General features: G+C 44.2%; 2 pseudogenes; one reads left to right on the top strand and one right to left on the bottom strand.

Annotated features, from left to right (window-relative positions):
* Positions 1–20,284, bottom strand: part of LOC123618768 (inner nuclear membrane protein Man1-like) — a 64,553-nt pseudogene that overhangs the window by 36,091 nt on the left and 8,178 nt on the right.
* On the top strand, positions 179–9,000 carry LOC141574329 (zinc finger homeobox protein 2 pseudogene; annotated as a pseudogene).

Below are 20,284 nucleotides of genomic sequence, written 5' to 3' on the forward strand. Positions count from 1 at the left end.
AGGTTTAGACCCTGAGGAAATCCGTATCGGGATCTTCAGGTGCAAATATAAAACAATTACTTATAAAATACTTGAAAAAATGAAAAAGTGGGATCATAAAATTTACAAGTGATGGAAGTCTATCAGAAATATCCAGGAGTATTGGAAAACAACAGAGTTAACAGCTGACAAAGAATTAATGACGAGGAGGTTAAATCTGGAGAAGCGACGTGAAATTCCGCACAGGGAGGCGCGGCAGCGGGACGCGAGAGCTGGAGGCTGTGGAGATGCAGGGAAAGCCGACTGCCGGTGAGCTCCCAGCGGGAGAGGCGGCGGCCCAGATGCTGAGGAGGGACGGGCGCCGCCTTCTGGAATCCGCTGTCCGCCCACAGTGACCGGAGTTGAATGTCCAGCAGACGGGATGGCTGCAGATTCCACACAGCAGACCCGGAGAGGCGGGCAGAGAGACAACACCAGTCACGGAGAAACAGCCAAGAGCAGGCCTCCCAGGAGCAGGCCCTGCCCGCCCCCTCCGGGGAGTGGCACGTCTGCAGGGGCTGAGGGAGTAACTGCCGTCAGACCCTGAAGCAACAGGGCAAATCCAAACACTTCCAGGTGAGTAAACGCTGAGAGTCTGTTTACCCGTGGAACCTCAGAAGCTTGTGCTTTGGGAACGAGCGTCACCCTGCAGGGAAGGGCCAGGGTGCCCTTCAGTCAGTACTGTTTCAGCCAGTGCGTTTCGTCCGTACTGGTGCTTAATACACGCGGCTGAAGGGTGGTACCTCAGACACTGGAGAGAACCCGCCTCAGGTTTGTTTAGAATTAAAGTGGTCTCTGTTTGCACTTCAGTAAAGGTGAATCAGTAAACAAACAAACAAAAACTGAAGACCAACTACTGATAAATAGCAAGAAAGAATAATTTGAAAACCCATAAATCAACATATCTATTTGTAGTTCAATTGTAAAATTAGTCATTATTTTCAATATGACCTCTGTGCCTTGATTTAAAATATTATGATCCCTATGCTGTACACCAGAGACTAACACAACATTGTAAATTGACTACACTTCAACTTAAAAAATTATAATTTTCCAGTTATGACAGGCTAAATTGTAAGGACCAAGAGTCAGAAGAAAGACATACAGAGAGATGAACATGGAATTTCCCATTTAGTGTCTCCTAATCCCACTGAATGTAATGAAAGGCTGAGTAATGCTTTGAGCAGCTTCTTGGACCACAGTGGACAGCACGAGAAGTTAGAAAGTGCGATTTTTGGAAGACGGGAGGAAGTAGTGATGACGGGGCAATGATCTTTTTATTGACCTTAGTGGTGGCTATCCATCCAAGTGCTCATTGACCGTAAGTCATTGAGCTGAACATTAGTGTTTCGTGCACTAGTCGGTGGGTGTGTGTATACTCCAAACTAACAAGTAAAAGTGACATCATAGTGAGAAATGTCAACCTCTGTTTATGCCCTTAATTCACTTCAACAAACATATCAAAGCATCTTATCTTCTCCATTCTGGTCACTGTACTTAAAAAAAAATGCTAGCATTACAACTTTAAATAAGAAAGACATGTCCCTTCCTTCATCAAGCTTACAAACTAGGAAAAACATGGCATTGTGAAATACCACAGTGCAACGTTCAGGAGTTTAGCACTCATGTGGAAAGCCACTGACTAACTTAAAGGAAAATGATGTCAGTTCTGAAGAGTAAACAAAAGCCCAATTTATAAATTTACTATTAAGTTTTCTGCGGTCATACTTTTGCTGTGACTTTTAAACATATTAAATAGATTGCAAAGTCCTTGAAGTTAGAAGTCATGTTTTTTTTTTTCATCTTTAAATCCTCTGTTCCCTGCATGAGGTCTAGCTATGAGATATAAGTAAACAAATTGGATGAAAAATAAATTAAGATACATAGAATGACTTCTTTAATGTACCTCATTGTCTATCTGACTCTTCCTTTTTAAAGATAAGCCAGTTCAAGGTAGAGAATTTTAATTCTTTAAATTTTATGGAAAAACATTAAATGTCATGCATACATTTAGTGCTTAATAATTCTTTCATGATTATTAAAGATTCATTGCTCAACTTTCAATTTTTAATCTTAGACTGATTCATGGCAATCAGATAATAACTGAATTTTAGCACTTTAAGGATTTGTGATTTAATCCAAGTTTTTCATTTCATTGATGAGATAAGTGAAGTTCCGAGAAGTTTAATCACTTGCCTAAACTCATAAACTAATACATAATACCTAAACAGATCTGACCTGCAAATTCTCTCTTCATATTTAAAGAAGAAAATTTAGTCTGAGGTCAATTTATTGGTTTCCAGAGCTATACTGCTTAGTGGTTGCTTAAGTAAAAAAAAAGAGAAAGAATTCATATTCAGTGTATGAAAAGCTGTGTGACTCTGTTTTAAACAGGAAGGAAAAAGGAGGGGGAAAATATACAATATTTATGTGAGAAAAATAAAGATCTACAAAGTGTGTGTACTTATTACCAACAAATGTTTTCAAAAGAGTCAATACTATTTTTCTGAAGATCAGTAACTGCAAAGTTGTTTTTCTTTTTTCAAGACCAATACACATTTTATTTGTATTTGCCTTTAACATGTACATAAACTCTCAGGAACCCTTCCCACACCTGGGGGGGGGGTGGATGGTACGTTCTGGAGGGAAGAAGCGTCAGACTAGAACGGGTTTCATATAAATTCAACAAAGCAAAGGTGACTTTTTCTTTCTGTCTCCTTTTCAAGTCTTCTGTGCTCACAGCCAGCTTGATTTTGATAAAGACATAGAGGTGTGTGTATGAATGTGTGCCTATGTGTGTGTTTACTACAGTGTGAGAGTGTGTGTCTGTTGTATGTGTGTGTGTGTGTGAATGTGAGTAATTGTGTGTGAGGGCAGAATACAGTGTCTGCTGTGTGTTTCTGAATGTGTGAGTAGATTTTCTAGCCCAGAAATACGTCTCAAATGTGCTGTTGCTGGTGTGGGATGCCTAGGCTCCAGCCAGTGAATGAGGCGGAGGAGTGACGGCGCGGGGGGGGGGGGGGGCGGCGGGGGGGGGGGCAGCAGGGAGAGAGCGAGAGTGCCCAGGGTGAATCAATGGAAACCGCCTCACGAAGCCGGGAAAATATTTCAGCCACAAATAGCGTTGATTATTTCCCTTCACTTCCCTCACCGCCGTGAATTTATTTATTTTTTTTTTACCATCTCCGACCCCGACGCCCCGGAGTGAGCGCTGGAGGGAGGGAGGAGGAGGGGAAAAAAAGGAATCAACACATCGGAGAAGTCCCTTCCTAGAGCCACCCCCTCCCCTCCCCGCCTCGTGCTGCCGCCGCGGTTCGACTCCCATCCCTGCTTCCAGCCGAGGTGGTAGTGGCTGTCACCCTGAAATGAACCCCCAGCTCTCCTCCATCTGCCACGGCCACACTTAACGTATCCTTGACCCCCAGACATCACCCCGTCCTGTGGTACCGTGGGCACAGTGCCGCGTCCACACCTCCGGACACCTCCTCCCCCAGCACCCCCTCAGATCCTGTCACTACAGATACCCCTACTGCCCCCTCCACCTCTGAGAGCATGAGGTCCTCAGAGCTGGGGGGCAGCCCCTGGAGGCAGGCTGTGGCCTCATCCCACCAAAGAAGACAGGGAGCCCCAAGAAGAGCCTGGCTTTGGTGGCTTCCCATCAAAGGACCCGAGGGTGGAAGAGGAGGAGGAAGGAGGAGGTCTCCCTCTTGTGGACCTCAGTGACCACTTATTCTTCACAGCTGGAGGTGAGGCCTGCCTAGCAACCAAGCCATCCCTGCCAGGTGGCAGTGAACTCCTGTTACCAAAGAGCTTCCCCTGGGGTGAGGCAGGTGTCGTCAAGGAAGAGACCAGCCCACCCCTCCTTGCCCACCCACCCCCTGCACACCTCACTGCCCTTCACATCCAACATGGCTTTGACTCAATCCAAGGCTTTAGCTCTTCTGACCAAATTCTGTCCCATGATACCTCATCACCATCTCTAGCTACCTGTGAGGGAAAGGATGGAGCCTTCTGGAGCTACCAGCTGGCTCCACACCCACCTGGAGATCCCAAAGATGGCCCCATGGAGAGAAGGGGAGGAGACCCCAGGGTAATCTTCTGGCTCTGCCTCCTGTGCCACCTGGCCTCTGTGGGTCACACACAGTCTAACGGGGTGACACTAACCCCCACTCAACACCAGGGCCTGCTGGGCAACCCAGCCATACTCCAGGAGGAGGTGAGGGCTACGTGGCCCTCCTAAGCTTTCTGGAACCAAGATTGCCTGCTCGCCCTTCTTTAGAACTACCCCTTAACGACAGCAGCCCTGGGAACATGGAGGCAAATGAAGCCCAGACCAAGGATGGTCCCCCTGAGGCAGAAGCCCAGGCCCCTGTCCTGCCCGTGGAAGAAGTCCTGGCTCTCAGCCCACCCTCCCCACCAACCACCCCGGCCACCTAGGACCCCAGCCCAACCCAAGCCGAAGAATCGCCTACAGCGGCAGGCAAGAATGGGCCAGATTGGTTCCCCCAGGGGCAAGAAGAGGATGGGGGGCTCTGCCCCCACTCAACCAAAGCTCACTCACCTCCAAGGAGGGGGCACTCTCCCTGCCCCTGTAGGCCCCCCCTAAGACCCTGGTGACCCACCCCAGCCCTATCGCTTAGCCCATCACTATACCCCTGTCCCCGCAACCTTCCAGGGCCTCAGTCTGTCCAGCCATGTCCCTTCTACGCTCACGCAACTCCTGCAAGACGCTGAAGTGTCCCAAGTGCAACTGGCACCACAAGTCCTGCAGACCCTGGACACGCACATGCGGGAGAAGCAGCCTCAGGGTAACAGCCACCGCAGTTGCTGCAGCGTGGGGTGGGGCGTGGCGGGGGCGGGGTGCCACGCTCGGGGAGGGAGCTGCAAACCGTGGCTGCACGTCCCTCCGCTGCGGCGTCTGCAACTACTCCACCGCCACCAAGGGCAGCGTCACATCCACACGCAGTCCGACAAGCACCTGGACCACCTGCAGGGCTTCCAGGCGGGGCCCGGGGGGCAGAGGACACCCCCCAGAGGCAGTGCTCCCGCCCTCCTCGGGGACAAGGAGCCCAAGACCAAATAGTCCCAGCAGTGCCAGGTGTGTAGCTATGAGACCGTCTCCCGCAACCTGCACATCCACATGACCTCAGAGAAGCACATGCAGAATGTTCTCGTGCCGCACTAGGGGCTGCCGCTGGGACTGCTGCCCGGGCTGGTGGGGCCAGGACCCCCGCCCCCAGGTGGGGCTGCCACCCCCCCCGGAACTCTTCCGGTATTTCAGACCGCAGGCCCTAGGGCAGCCTCTGGCTTCCTTGCCTGGCCCCGGACTGAGGCCAGACAAGCCCCTGCTTCTCAGCGGCTTCCACCACCTCGGAGCCCCTGCCTGCAAGGTCCCCACACCTGCCCTGGCAGCTCCCCCCCGGACGCCCACCTGCCTCCAAGTCAGCTCCTAGGCTCCTTGTCTGACCGGCTGCCCACCTCATCACACCCAGATGACAGCCCATCCCCGAAGGTGTTCTGCTGCCTCGTGTGCCAGGCCTTCCGCACAGACGGCCTGGAGCTGCTGCTCTGCCACTTCAGTGTGGGCCGGAGCCTCCTGGGGGCCGAGTGGAAGGAAGTGGCCGGCGACACCCACCGCTGCAAGCTCGGCTGCCATGGCACCCAGCCCAAGGCCAACTTCCAGCTCCACCTGAAGACCGACAAACACGCTCAGAAGTACCAGCCTGCAGCCCACCTGAAGGAGGGGGTAGGGCCATCGGCACCCCTTCCCCGGTGCCCCTGGGCGATGGGGCTCCCTATGGGTCTGTCCCCGCCCGCACCTGCGCTGCAACATCTGTGACTGAGTCCAACAGCAAGAAGATGCAGCTGCATGCCCAGGGTGCAGCCCATGAAGAAAACAGCCTGATCTGTAAGTTTCTGCTGGAGATGGAGGGGGCAGCTGTGGGGGGCAGAGCTGGGGCTGCTCCGCGGCCTGCTGTGTTCCTGGGAGATGCCTCCCTGCCTGGTGGTGCTGCAGCACCTGTGCCCACCGGGCCCACCGTGACGCCCAGGCCCAGCGGCGTCTGCAGCTGCTACTGAGCGGCCCACAGCTGATGAGGGGCTCTCGGCTCTTCAAAGCATCCTGAGATTCAGCCATGGGCAGCTCCAGACTCCCGGGAAGGCTTCCGTCAACCTCTTAGCTGAGCCACCCACCCCTGAGAAAGATGCCCAGAATAAGCCCGAACAGTTGGCTTCTGAAGGAGCAGAGAACAAGACCGGCCCTCCTGGAGACAGCAGCAGCCAGACCATGGTGTTCTGCTGTCCCTACTGCAGTCTCCTGAGCCCAGAGTCCCACCAGGTGGCGGCTCACGCCCTCTCCCAGCATGCGGTGCTGCCCAGGCACCGCTGCCTGCTGTGCCGGGAGCAGCCGGTGGGCCGGCCCGCCCTCCACTTCCACCTCAGCCGCCTGCACAGCATGGTGCCCGAGTGTGTTGAGAAGCTGCTGCTTGTGGCCACAACTGTAGAAATGACCTTGACAACCAATGGGCTGCCTGGGCCCACTCTCAGCCCTCAGGGTGATGGCCCTGAGCCTCCTGCTTCTGGGCCAGAGCCCACACCCAGCAGAAGGCCCTCACCTGACCCCAAAGCCAGTCCCAGTCCTCTTCCTGAGCCTCCCTGCCCTCAGCCGAGGCCCCCAACAAGCCCACGGGAAGTCCAGGCCAGCCCCCTTCTCCAGCCCCATCTCCAGCCCCTCGGCCTGAGGCCAAAGCTGACAAAGTGGCTCCCCACCTACCACGGCTGAGGAGGAAGAGGGGGCTGGCGGGGAGCCCCTCCCAGCAGAGCCAGCTCCGGCTGACTCTCGCCACCCTCTGACCTATGGGAAGAACACCAGCTTTGCCCGGGACAAGTTTCTCGACCCTGCCTGGCCCTGTAAGTGCACTGTGTGTAAGGAATCCTTCACGCAGAACATCCTCCTGGTCCATTATAACCCAGTCTCCCACCTGCACAAGATGAGGAAGGCTGTCATTGACCCCTCCAGCCCTGCCCGGGGAGAAGCCGGCACTGTGCCCACCACCACCGGAGCCACAGACAAGCCCTTTAAGTGCACAGTCTACTGGGTCTCCTGCAACCAGAGCTCCACCCTGGAGATCCATATGTGCTCCATCCTGCACCAGACTTGCTCGAGGGGAGCCAAGACTGACGCCAAGGCTGAGGGGCCAGAGTGTGGCCCTGAAGAGCCCAGGGAAGGCGAGACTGAGGGGGAGGTGGGCACTGAGAATAAGGGCCCTGACCCTGGGGGCTTCATGTCTGGATTACTCTTCCTATCCCCTCCCAAAAATTATTTAAAAAAGAAAAAAAAGTGTGCTGTTGCTCCCTTCTGCTCTAAGCAGCCAGGTGATGGTCTCCTGTCAACCACCACCAACGTACATGTGCAAAGAAAATATTTGCTTTCCAAGGGAGTGTTGACAAAGGAAGGTCATGAGAGGCTAGTGCTGGTTTGTACCCTTTTATGGCATCATAATACAAGGTCATATGAAAGATCCCTGAAGCCTTACACTACGTCTTTAAATGGGACCACTTGTCACATAGCCTAAAGTTACAGGACACTAGCTGATGATTCCTTCCCCCAGTCCTGTTTTTTGTTTTGTTTTGGGTTTTTTTGAGAATAAAAAGGGAAAGGTAATTTATGTTATGTTTCCTTCACTCTGTCTAAGTTCTTTCATCTAACTCTCCCTTTTGAAAATGTTCATATTCCTACTGCCACCTAATCTAACCCCACTTATCTGCCTGACTCTTTGCTAGCCCCTCTTTCTTCCAGCTTCCCTCTAATTGAAAACATGACAACATAATGTTCTAAAATAGCACTGAGTCCCCACAGAACAACATACATTCTCCTTTGCCTAAAATTCAAGAGACTCCACAATCCAGGCCCAAGACCACTCACCAAGCTTTACCCATCAGTACATAAGTGACCCTCAGCCTGGCTTCATGTGAGAGTCATCTGGGGGCTCCAGCCTAGAGCAAATATGTCAGAATATCTACAGGTGATGGGGGTACCAACCATCCCTCTCTTCCAAAGACTGAAGGGTTTTCTGGGATGCAGAATGTTCAGTGCTGACATTGAGAACGGGCAAATGGGTAAGTTTGGTGGACCCAAGCCCTCCATCAGAATGTTTCCCTGTTGTTTCTGAGGATCATCAAAAGGACATTTGCTTGCTCTCTATGTTCAACCGGCTTCTTAACCACTGTCATCAGTTGACTGTGCCCTAAACTGCTCTTTTCTCCTGCACGTGGTTCATCTTCTTACGACAGTGTTATCGCTCTCCCTGGGTTCACTGTGGGGTTTTACCACAGTTAATAACAGAGCATTAAGGGCCTAAACTTTCTATCTGATGCTCTTCTTTGCTGTCAAATTCCTTCTGTAGGAGAGATAAAAACCCTTGCCCTCCAACACCAACAGAGAATCAAAAAGCCTCCCCATGTGTAGAAGTTCAGTTTTCATCATAGAGAAGTCCTTTATAAAAAGAATGCTTAACATTCCAGTTGAAGGATTCATACCTGGCATCAATCCACCATTTAGAATCTTGACTATGAAAAATGAATAAAATATTTGTTCTATATTGAATGACTATACAGTTATTCCAGGAGCTATTTCCAAAACAAAAACATGCATTTCAAAGCGATTTGCTTTCTTTATCCATAGAAATACTAGAAAAATTTAAATTTAGTCTTCCTTTAAAATTTTTTTTTTAATTCAGTGTTTTTTTTTTTTTTTCAATTGAGGTATAGTCAGTTTACAATGCTGTGTCAATTTCTGGTGTCCAGCACAATTCTTCAGTCATATATGAATATACATATATTCATTTTCGTATTCTTTTTCACCATGAGCTGCTACAAGATATTGAATATATTTCCCTAAATTTAGTCTTCCTGAAAAGTCTATTTCTAAATACTTCACTATAAATACTTGCTCTATATGAATATATATATATATATATATATATATATATATATATATATATATTCTATTATAAATATCTGTGGTTTTTGCCATCTCTTTCCATATAGTGGACATAATAGAGATTGCATGAGTATATGTAATTTTGTGTTTTCTCCTCATTTTTTCCTACTCCACATACCCCATTTATTTTGTCAGGTTTCCAAATAACTCTCTCAGCTATGAGAGGACACAAAACAAAGAGAAGAAAATAAATTAACTTTTCACTCTCAAATTTCAAATATATATTTGGTACTCACCAAAAAAATTTGAACTGTCCATACTTTTTAAAACTGAAGTGTAGTCGCTTTGAAATGTTGTAAAAAATGTAAATTTCAGGTGTACAGCATAGTGATTCAGTTATACATATATATATTCATTTTCATATTCTTTTTCATTATCAGCCATTACAAGGTATTGAATATAGTTCCCTGTGCTGTACAGTAGGACCCTGTTTACCTATTTCATGTATAGTAGTTTCTGCAAATCTGGAACTTCCAATTTATCCAATATTTTTTGAATATGAAGAGTTTAACACCTGAAGGGGCACCGAGTCCTTGCAATATGCCATGGGAGCAAAAAAACAATGAAATTTAAATTACTACTATTGATGTAACTTCATTTGTATTCATAACACAGTGAAATATTTAAGTTCTACAAATACACATTATGTAGAAGAGGATGAATAAAATAAAAGAAATACATATACAGGAACAAATTTGCAAAGGGTGTTTATTTTTCTGTTTCTGGATAAAATCACAATGCTTTGAACATATTAAGGGCTTGATTAAAATATGGTGACAATAAAAGCAATAATGAGACCTATATAGATAGAAACAATTTATCTCTGCTGTTCCTCGAATGTTGAGAAGAGTTTGAAAACTTACAACTTGCTCTGTTTTAAGTTATTAAAAAATGATCTTCATGTGCTAAATCTATTAACACTTGTATTTTGCTTAACTCTCACAACAATCTCATGATTACTTATTATTTACATATTTTACAGAGACATAAACTCAAGCCCATAGAGGATATATAATTTGCCAGGAGTCAGAGACTAAAAAAATTATAGACATCAGACACCAACTCACTTACTTGGGCTCTGAGAGTCAAGTTCTTTCCACAACACCACATTGTCTCTTCCAACTCTTGAATTCATGTATTTCCAGCTCTGTCTTCTCTGGATCCCGTAAGAGCAGATCTCAATATCCCTGACAGGTTTTAAATGGTTTGCTGGTTAGAAACAATGTTATAGTGAATTTCATGATAGTGAATAGGGAAATGGTAATCCACATAGAGAATTATTACATAAAGCATGCAGGGAAGACAAATCCATATTCTTGCAGGTTGCAAAGATTACTGTCTATTCTAGTGAAAATAAACCACCTTCTCTTCCATGCAAGAAGAGGTCTCATGTAATTGAACTGACATGAGTCACCAGGTAAGGGCTTTGGGATATAAGACTCTATTGTGATGGAACTAATTTTTGCTACTCGCAGATGAAGCATTCAGAGAAAGCCATCTTTGAGGCTATGCGTAACTCTCCTCACTGCCATCAGAGCCACTTTCATTCATAAGTCCACTGAATAAATGCAGAGTGCAGAGTATAGTGGTTGAATAATGCCAACAGAGGCAATTATCGTGTTCACATGATTACCGAGCCGTGATAATCATGGTGAGCATCCCCTTGAGGTACAAATATCCTTATATTTTGGACAATTTTAAGCCATCCACCCATGAACTTCTTACCAAAACTTTCTTGTCAATAATATTCCAATATCGTCATGAATTTCAAGTCTCTGACCATCTCTGAAAAACATCATATACCCCTACAACCCATGGAAGTGATATATAGCCATAGCACAAGGGTCTCTTCTTTAAAGAAGGGTGGTGGTCATATTTAGCACTTATGTTAGTCCCAGTATGAGGATTCCCATCTCTGTTCTTGTACACAGGTATCCCTCAGTGGACTATAAGAGTGAAATGACCACTTTTGGCTGAGGCCAACTCTTTAGACTGGATCATCTGTAAATAAAACTGAATTTTTTCTCCCCAGTTAGTTGATAATATGAGAACAATTTATGAGATCATAGTTTGGCTAGAAGACATGACAGTACAGCCATGGAAGTGGACACATTGGGAGTATTAGTCATCTGAGCATACAATTTTGGGGAACCTTTTAGACAACTTGGACCCTAATCCTGTATGTTTCATTTCCTATTGGTGGTGATGTCCTGCTGAGTACATTCAACTTTGTGGCATACAAGTTCACGACAGCAGCTCAAGTAACATAGAGGATGACTTGTTGAGCCATTGTATCATTTGGAGTTCAACCAGAGAAGCAGAACTAGTAAGATAAATGTATATACATATACACACATACACATACACACACACACACATACAGAGACAGACTGGCAGAGAATAAAGCTACACACACACACACACACAAAGGTAGAATCTATTAGATAAATTGGCTTACACGTAGTTTGCACTGGCTACACAAACCCAAAGCCTCCAAAACAGGCAGACAGAAAAGGAAAATCGTGAGATTGGAATTCCACTGTTTGCTTCCTGAACAGCTAGGAAGAGATTTATATATGGTGCATGTGATATTATTTGCAGTCTCATTTTTTTCAGATACCCAGCCGGCCCTTCTTTCTAGGGCCTCTGAATATCCAAGAAAAGGCTGAAGAGCCAATTGCATGGTTTGCAACTGTGGCTGCCCTAAGTCTGTCCACCATTTTTCAGAAGCAGCATTTTCATTATGATAATGTTCAAGTAGAATTTTAGTGTATTGTCCAACTGATTCAGTGCCAGGGACACCTTGATCAGTAGCTACTGCCAAAGCTACCCGCTTACCAAACCATTTTGATGATCACTCCAGCCTCACTGATTATTGAGTGACTACTCCTAAACTTGTTTCTTGACCTCTTTCTTGACTCCAGAATCCCAACAGTCCCACCGCTATCAGACAGCCTAGTTCAAGGATAACACTTTCCACCTCTAGTCTTGCCTTATTGAAGAGTTTCTTCACCACAGCTCCTTACAAACACGCTAATGCATCCCTAACATGATGTTTCTCAAAGTCATTTTCAATGGATTTTTCCATTATTATCTTTAATGTATTTAAACATAGGTGAGCCATTAGTACTTGATAAACCCATGCCATCTTTTTAAACTCTATAGGCTTGTCTAATTTTTCTTCTGTAAAACTCAGGAATTTTTGGCATCTCAACTTCATTTCACATAAGCCACTCATATCTAGTCTTCAGCAAACAAATTCTAGGCATTTGCCAGTCTAAATTAGAAATAGTTTATCCTCCTGGACTTGAATCTCAGGTCCTTTCAGTCAAACTGAGATATATCTGTAGTTACATAAATGGTAGGATGGAATACAGAGAAAAATAGGCATTCCCTTGGAAAATTACTGATTACATCATTTTCAAATAAAGCAGGAAGCGCCTCACCAGCCCAGGGGAGTAAGCGGCTGCTAGAACCATCTGGTGACATTCTGTAAAACTGGGGGTTCAGCGTATTCAAAGTCAACTAGATCATTTCAAATACTCACATTAGAAATTTTTATGTTACACTTTTCCCCTATCAATATCCATGTTTTTACTCAAAACCTTGGCAAAGATCTGAATTCTGCCTGTGCTTTTTCATCAACATCACCACTAGTCTCTGGCTCTGACTTTTTTATTATTATTATTGAATTCTAGTCAGTTTACAATGTTGCATCAATTTCTGGCACACAGCATAGTAGTTCAGTCATACACATATATGCATAGATTTGTTTTCCTATTCTTTTTCATTATGGGTTACTACAATATATTGACTATAGTTCCCTGTGGTATATAGAAGAAACCTATTGTTTATCTATTTATAGTAGTTAGTATCTGTAAATCTCAAATACCCAATTGTAATACCCAATGCCTAGAAGGAATGTAAGATATTTTTGAGGGTAGCTGTAGAAACTTCCTGGTTCTTTGACCAAGATTTGAACCAGGATTTGATAACTTGCCTCTATCATTTCTTGCTTCATGCTTTCCAGTTCAGTTGGAAGCAGAGCAGCTCATCCCACTGCCATTAATTCTTCAAAGAAGGTCATAATTTAATAACTCTTTTACCATTAAGTGTTACAGATTACCAGCATTCCAATCCCTACCACCAACTAGACTACCCCTACCTTCAGCCCAACCCAGTCAGGTAAAGAATCCCAGCTCCTGGTACCTTGCCTGAAGCCATTCTGGGATCAGTTATTGTATCTTTCAAAGTTTTTAGCAGAAAATGACATAATCTCTCACAGCTCTACTATACAGGGAGGAATTTATTACAATTATCTTGTAGATTTTCTAGTAATCCAGATTCTAGATGATAGGGGCAGGAAAAAGAGGCTTTTTAGCAAAATGGGACTCAACAAAAACCCATGGTCCCTTCTGTTCTATGATGATACTCATGCCACCAAATTTTTCCAAAGAATCAGTCTGTGCTTGTGGCTGCCTCTTCATAGTTTGGACTTCTTCTTTCCAAGTCTTCCATGGTGCACTTGCTTAGTGGAATTTAGGTCACACACAGAAGCCACACTGAGAACTTTTAGCTTTCTAGCCTCTAAAGCACAGGAGGATACACCAAAGGGGACTTAGAGTTGGCATTGTGTAAGACAATCTGCACCATCTAGGTAAAGTGCTTCACCAGCAGGAATCCTGATGTAGCAACATTAATAAATATTATTGAAATAAACTGAACTCCTTTGAGAAGTCCTTCCAAAACCATGCTTGGTTAAATGTAATTTATCACTCTTCTGCATGCTTTTATGATTTTCCAACTCATCTACAGGTGTAAATCTGGCATTTTCCTTGCCCCCCTCCCATTAATGTGAACTCTTTGAAGACTGTGTGATGGACTTCTTTTAGACTCCATGGTTCTCCCAAGGGCACGTTCAAGGACATGAGAGGAGGAACATAGCTCTGACTTCAGACATCTAAGCTGACATTCCTGACTTATTCATGTTAGTCAGTGTGTCATCTTGAGTAAGTACTCACTTCTCTGATTTTAGATTTTGTTCCCTACAAACTGGCAACTTATAAACCAGATGATATGTTTAAAGCAGTTAGTACAGTCCTAGGAATTACAAAATGTTGTATGAACAGATGTTCTGCTAGAGAATGGATGGCTAAAGAAATTTTGTTTGTTTTAGATTTTGTTGTTCCCTTTTCCCTCCTTTTATGCTACAGAAATGCCATATTTTTCACTTTATAACCTAAGATACAATATTACATGGAATTATGGAGAAGTGTTACACGTACTGGTAGGTTTTGTTTGACTAAATCTTAAACTGTCCAACTGTTCATAGAGAGGAATGTAAAAAAAAAAAAAAGAGAGAGAGAGAGAGAGAGAGGAAAAAACCTTTGATTTGTGAGGATTTAAAGAAAATGTACCATCCTTCTGGGAGAGGTGGTCACCAGAAGGAAAAGCAGGTGATTGTTTTCTAGGTGTGAAAGGAGCAGATAGAGGCATGAGTTCTGATCTAGTACTTTGAGGCCAGGACTTGATATATGAGTTTTAATAGTTGATTATTAAGAGCTGTGATCCTGGGAACCCAAAGAAAGATGACCCTTGCACTGGGGGATGGAAGAATCTGTCTCTTTTAAAAACTATCTTTCTGCCACAGAGATCTGAAGGAGTAGAAACACCACCAGAGCAGAGGGCTGACGCGGTGCAGCAGACTAAGGTAACAGTCACCCGTTATGACACACTTCAGGAGTGGGAAACTGGCAACTTGGACTTAATCATGCTAAAACTCCTTTAGAATTAGAACTGAAAAACTCCCTAGAATTCTCTGACAATTCAACAGAAAAGGAGAGAGATACTGAAATTCCTGGTATTACAGAGATGAGAGACTGCACAGTTTATTGGGGGGGGGAGAAAAAGAGATGAGGATATGCTGATACAATTAAGCCTGTGGAGCAATTCACACCATTCACTTCAACTTAGCATGCCTTGCTTTCTCTCCCAGAGCTTCTGTCTTGTCAATAAATGTCTGGGCTTCAGATGTGTCATCAATATTGATGGATAATGCTAAGTAAGATGTTATAATTCCCCAGTGTTCTGATATTATATACAGAAAACCCTAAAGACTCCACATAAAACCTATTAGAACTGATGAATGAATTCACTAGGGTAGCAAGATACAAGATTAACATACTGAAATCAGTTGCATTTCTTTACATGAACAATGAAATATCAGGGGAAAAAAAACCCTTTAAATTTTCATCAAGAAAAATAAAATACTTAGGAACAAACTTGACCAAGGAGGTGAAAGACCTAGATGCTGAGAACTATAGAACACTGGTAAAGGAAATTGAAGATGATTCAAAAAAATGGAAAGACACCCCATGCTCTTGGATTGCACTTTGCTGTGCAGCAGACACTGACACAGCACTGCGAATCAACTGTACCTCAATTTTTAAAAATCTTAAAAAAAATAGTATTAATTCCCCAATGTTCTGCAATGCTTTCTGCTTTTTTCTTTTGGGGGGGGTTAGGGGTAAATTCACTTATATTGGGAAAAGCCTTTTATTTTAGAACTGTTCTTTAACATCTTCCTAACTCAAGCATATAGTTATTTCTCTGTGTATTACAGTTATTTGAAACATTTTAGAAATATCAACAAAATCAAAACACCATGGACTTTCAAGGACAAATGTGTATTACTTCATATTGTGCTCAACACCTAGCACTTTGGGGTAATTGATGGCATTGGGTGGTTTAACCAAAAAAAAAAAAAGTTATTGGCAATTTTCAGAGTCCTATAGCAAACTGTGGGAGTCTTCAAACCAAGAGAGATCCTAAAATCTTAATAAATTTTATATACAAAATTATGACACTGCCTCCTTCTCAGACTCAATGGATTGTCCAGTGGATCTGCATATTTAGATAAGTCATTTGTAGATGTCTGTGTATTCAGTGATCTCTCTCTCCCTGTCTGAACTCCTGGAGCTTGCTGCTTGCACTGTTCATTAGGTGAAAAAGCATTCTAAGTGCCTTGAGACACTGTGTTATACAACCTTGATTGCTCCTCTCCTAATATAATAAATTCTGTGAGGAAGGCCAGTACCTGAACCAGGAGACTAAATGCGGGGAACACAAAATATAAGGCGCTGTCCACCACAGTAGTCCGCCACCCTGGGAATGTCAAAAGCAATGCCGAAATTCTTCAGGAGTCAAAGTACAGCTCTGACCATTATCCCCTGAGCAGCCCACAGGTCCTCCTTTCCTTGTTCTTCTCCAGTGTGTAACTCATCTTCTGGCTGGGAAGAACTCCATCCCTGCTTCTTAGGTTTATTACATGTCCACTTTCTTCATGGCCGTTTCATGATTTCTTACTGATCTCAAACGAAGACTGTACAGTTATTTTATCGTTTAGGTCGTCCTGATGAGCAATTAGAGCTGTTGCTGCCAGACTCGTTCTCTGGCTTCTGAGTTCAAAATGAGCTTGAGACTCCCCCTTTCTATCTTGAATGTGGCCATTAAGGGAGGTTAGAGTTAGACATGAGAATTAGCCAAAATGTAGGATTTAGTAAAAGGCCAATTACACACATGTTGCTTCCTCTATTGTAATAAACCGACCTACTTAAAGGAGAGGAAGTGTCCATGTCTTAAAAGATAAAAAAATCATCATGCCTCTCATCCTAAATATTTTCTTTCTATTCTGGCCCCTGTTCAATTTACAACCTCTTTTCTTAGTTTTTCTTTCACAGCTGAACATTATAAAAAAGTCTTCTTTGGGGGGAGGTATTTAGGTTTACTTATTTGTTTCATTTTTAGAGGAGGTGCTAAGGATTGAACCGAGGACCCTGTGCATGCTAAGCATGACCCTGTGCTTGCTAAGCATGCGCTCTACGACTTGAGCTACATCGTCCCCCCTCCCCCAAACATCTTCAATGAGGGCTTGTGTTTGCTGTCTCCACTCTCTAGGTCCCCTAAAATGGCTCTTCCATTCTCACTGGTTCCCAATAAGTAACAGATGCACTCTTGAGTTAGGATTATTTATGAAAGTGGTATTTACAAAGGGAATATTTATAAGAGATGGTGTAATACCCTGGGGTTAGTAACATAGGAGCTACAAGCAATGACCACTAGGCCCAAGGGAGGGGCGGTTAATGAGACCCAGAAGGAGAGAGCCGTGTAGACCTTGAGAAGAGTGGTGATTTTGGACTATCCCATCTAATGTGGCCTCACAGCGGTTGAGCAGGGAAATAAATATATTGACCTGTCTCTCCTTCCTTCCAGTCTCTTGTTGGCGCACCTCATTGGACAAACCCACTAGAAGCCAGGCACAAAGAGAACACATGGATGGTCAGCTTTTTGAGACAAAGGGCAAATTAAGAAGAGTGATGAAAAGTTGACATGAGAGTGGAAAGACATCAGGCATGTTTACCTCCTTATTACATTGGAACTACACCCATGGAAAGTCTGCCCCCTCTAATGTTCAAACACAATGGCCTCTAGTTTCATTTACATGCCATCTATTTGCCTCTTTTCATTTGGATCCCATGAAACTCATTCTTTTTTTCTTTTCCTCTTCTTTAAAAAATGTTTTTAATTGAAGTACAGTCAGTTTACAATGTTATGTCAGCTTCTGGTGTACAGCATAATGTTTCAGTCATAGACACACATACATATATTCCTTTTCATATTGTCATAATAGGTTACTACAAGATATTGACTATAGTTCCCTGTGCTATACTGCAGAAACTTGTTTATCTATTTTATATACAGTAGTTAGTAACTGCAAATCTCAAACTCCCAATTTATCCTTTCCCACCCCCTTTTCTCCCTAGTAATCATGTCTGTTTTCTATGTCTGTGAGTCTGTTTCTGTTATGTAAATAAGTTCATTTGTGTGTGTGTGTGTGTGTTTAGATTCCACATGTAAGTGATACCATATACCACACTCTTGATCTTTCTCTAAACCTTATCTTGTTTATAAGTTTCCATCCATAAACCTACATGTCCTTTCCTGGCACCCCATCCATTTTCCACCTGCCCTTTAGCACTTCCTCTCCATTTCCATGGCACGCTTCTGATATGCCAATCTGTTTACCTGTATAATCTGTTTACCAAGTCCTCCACCACAGTAACATCCAGCTTGTCCTACCAAGGAACACCTCTTGCTGTGACATTTTCCCCCTAAAATGATTTGAGCTCTCCTTTTTGTCCACAGGATAATCTCCAATCAAAGTCTAGCTCCTGTCAAGTTTTCACCCCTCAATTTCTGCTCTCTTCCCCCACACCCTGTGGCAGCCAGACTATTTCAAATTCTCTAAGCACATTCATACCATTAGGATTTGAAAAAACTGCCCATTTTGTCCATTGCTTTTGCCTCCTTTCTGTGTGATGCACTGTTTTATCCTTCTAGACCCAGCTCAAATGTGCTGTGATCTGTGAGTTCCACTTTGCTTCTTCCCAGGAAGACTTGATCCCTCCCTCTGCTTTGCCCCAAGAGAACTTCCATGGCTTTTTCCCTCATTTCTATCTACTTTGCCACTGAATAAGCCATAATCATTCCTCCCTGTTATGCAGTGCTTAAGGTGGGAGCACTGCTTCACTTATCTTTGTACCACTGAAACTTATCAGAGCATCTGGCAAATGGAAACGTCTCCCCAAATACTTGTAAAATGAATGAGAGATGACTGGCTTGACAGATGGCCCTCTAGCTGGTGTCTGAAGAGCCTTTCTCCTGTGGATCAATAGTTATGTTCATATGTAATAGGAACTGTAGTCAGACAGAGTCCTGGGAAGAAGTGGCATGAGACAGTTCAGGTGCTGCCTGGCTACAGGACAGGGTAAGTGTCCTTCTATGGCCATTTTCAGGCCTGACACTCCAGCACTATGTGGTACAGGGCTTAAGAAGCCTAATAATGCTAAATCAAAATGTAAAAAGTTGAAAGTTAGGAGTGCTGGAGTAAGAAAAGAAGTCTCTACATTTTTATGTAGCAGGGGTCCCAGTCTGAGTCAGAGCAGAAGCTAAAGGAAGTGTCTCCATCAGAGAACCAGAGCAGGGAGATGTGGGAGACAGACGGCTCCTGGTGTGCAGGCGGTCAGCCTGGGACAGAAGATTCTAGTGAGTCTGGTGCCCTGAAGACTAATGACACTAGGAGCTCTGGAGGCAGAACCTTTGGAAGGGATGTGAGTAAATTTATGGCAAGTGCGAGAAAAAGTGGCAGCAGGCAGTGGGCTGGAGAAGGACAAAACAGGCAAAGCATGAAAGGGCTGCTCGTGAGCCCATGAGAGATGTCTTGGAGGATCCTGGGACAACCTGGTGAGATTCTGAAGGCATTTAGATATTGGCAGATGAAGGTAAGAGACCATGCAATAAAGTCAGGGCCATTAATGTAACTCTATACTTGAAGTCTTTGTAGGGTACCTCACAACACCGTGCTAGTGAGGGTGAAAGGGATTTTGCTGTCATAGTTCAGGGTTATATTGGGAGCTCCCTCCATATGTGTTAAATGCAGGACTGGAATAAAGACATCCATCTCTTGGCACATAACAAGATCTCTTTTAAAGACTACATGGAAGAGAAAAGACTTTTCTTACTATCTGACCATGCTTTGGAAAATAACCAAAGAACATTCAAAGGTTTAGATTCCTGGAAATGGAGCACAGATAATGAGGATGTGAGAGCACACATTAAGATAATAGGCATGTATGAAGAGCTAATATAGGTTTTTTGTTCCATACTGAGTTTGAATTTACTATAATTTATTCTTTAAATAGTATATTGTTTACTTAGAGATGCTTTTAAGATGTGGAACCAGCTAAAGGGAACTATTTAGACACAGAAACATGTTTATTCAGACTTGACTTCAGAGTTATCTCTTACAATAATGAGAAATGAGAAAAGTAAATTATTTCCCTAATACAGAACACCAAAGATACTATCACTAGTTAGAGCATAAGATATTATGTAATAAGGAATTTGGCTGGCCTGTGTCCCTGGCTGCTGGGAAGTAGCTTTTAAATCTTGGGAATTTTTGGAGTGATGGGAGTGTCTCTTATTGATGGTGGCTCCTGACAGTTTATGCTAATAAGGTGACTTATGGTGGGGACCCTATGTGGCTTATGCTGATGAGATGACTCAGGATGTGGACTGGCCACACCTGAAAGACTAAACATGCAACTAGAAAGTTGGGGCTCTGAGCCAATGTGATACCAGCATGACCTCTGGGAAGGGAAAGTGGTCAAGAGACTGACTTCAGCTGCATGGCCAATGACCCAGTCA

The sequence above is a fragment of the Camelus bactrianus genome, chromosome 21, assembly GCF_048773025.1.
Source record: "Camelus bactrianus isolate YW-2024 breed Bactrian camel chromosome 21, ASM4877302v1, whole genome shotgun sequence".
Classification (NCBI taxonomy): domain Eukaryota; kingdom Metazoa; phylum Chordata; class Mammalia; order Artiodactyla; family Camelidae; genus Camelus; species Camelus bactrianus.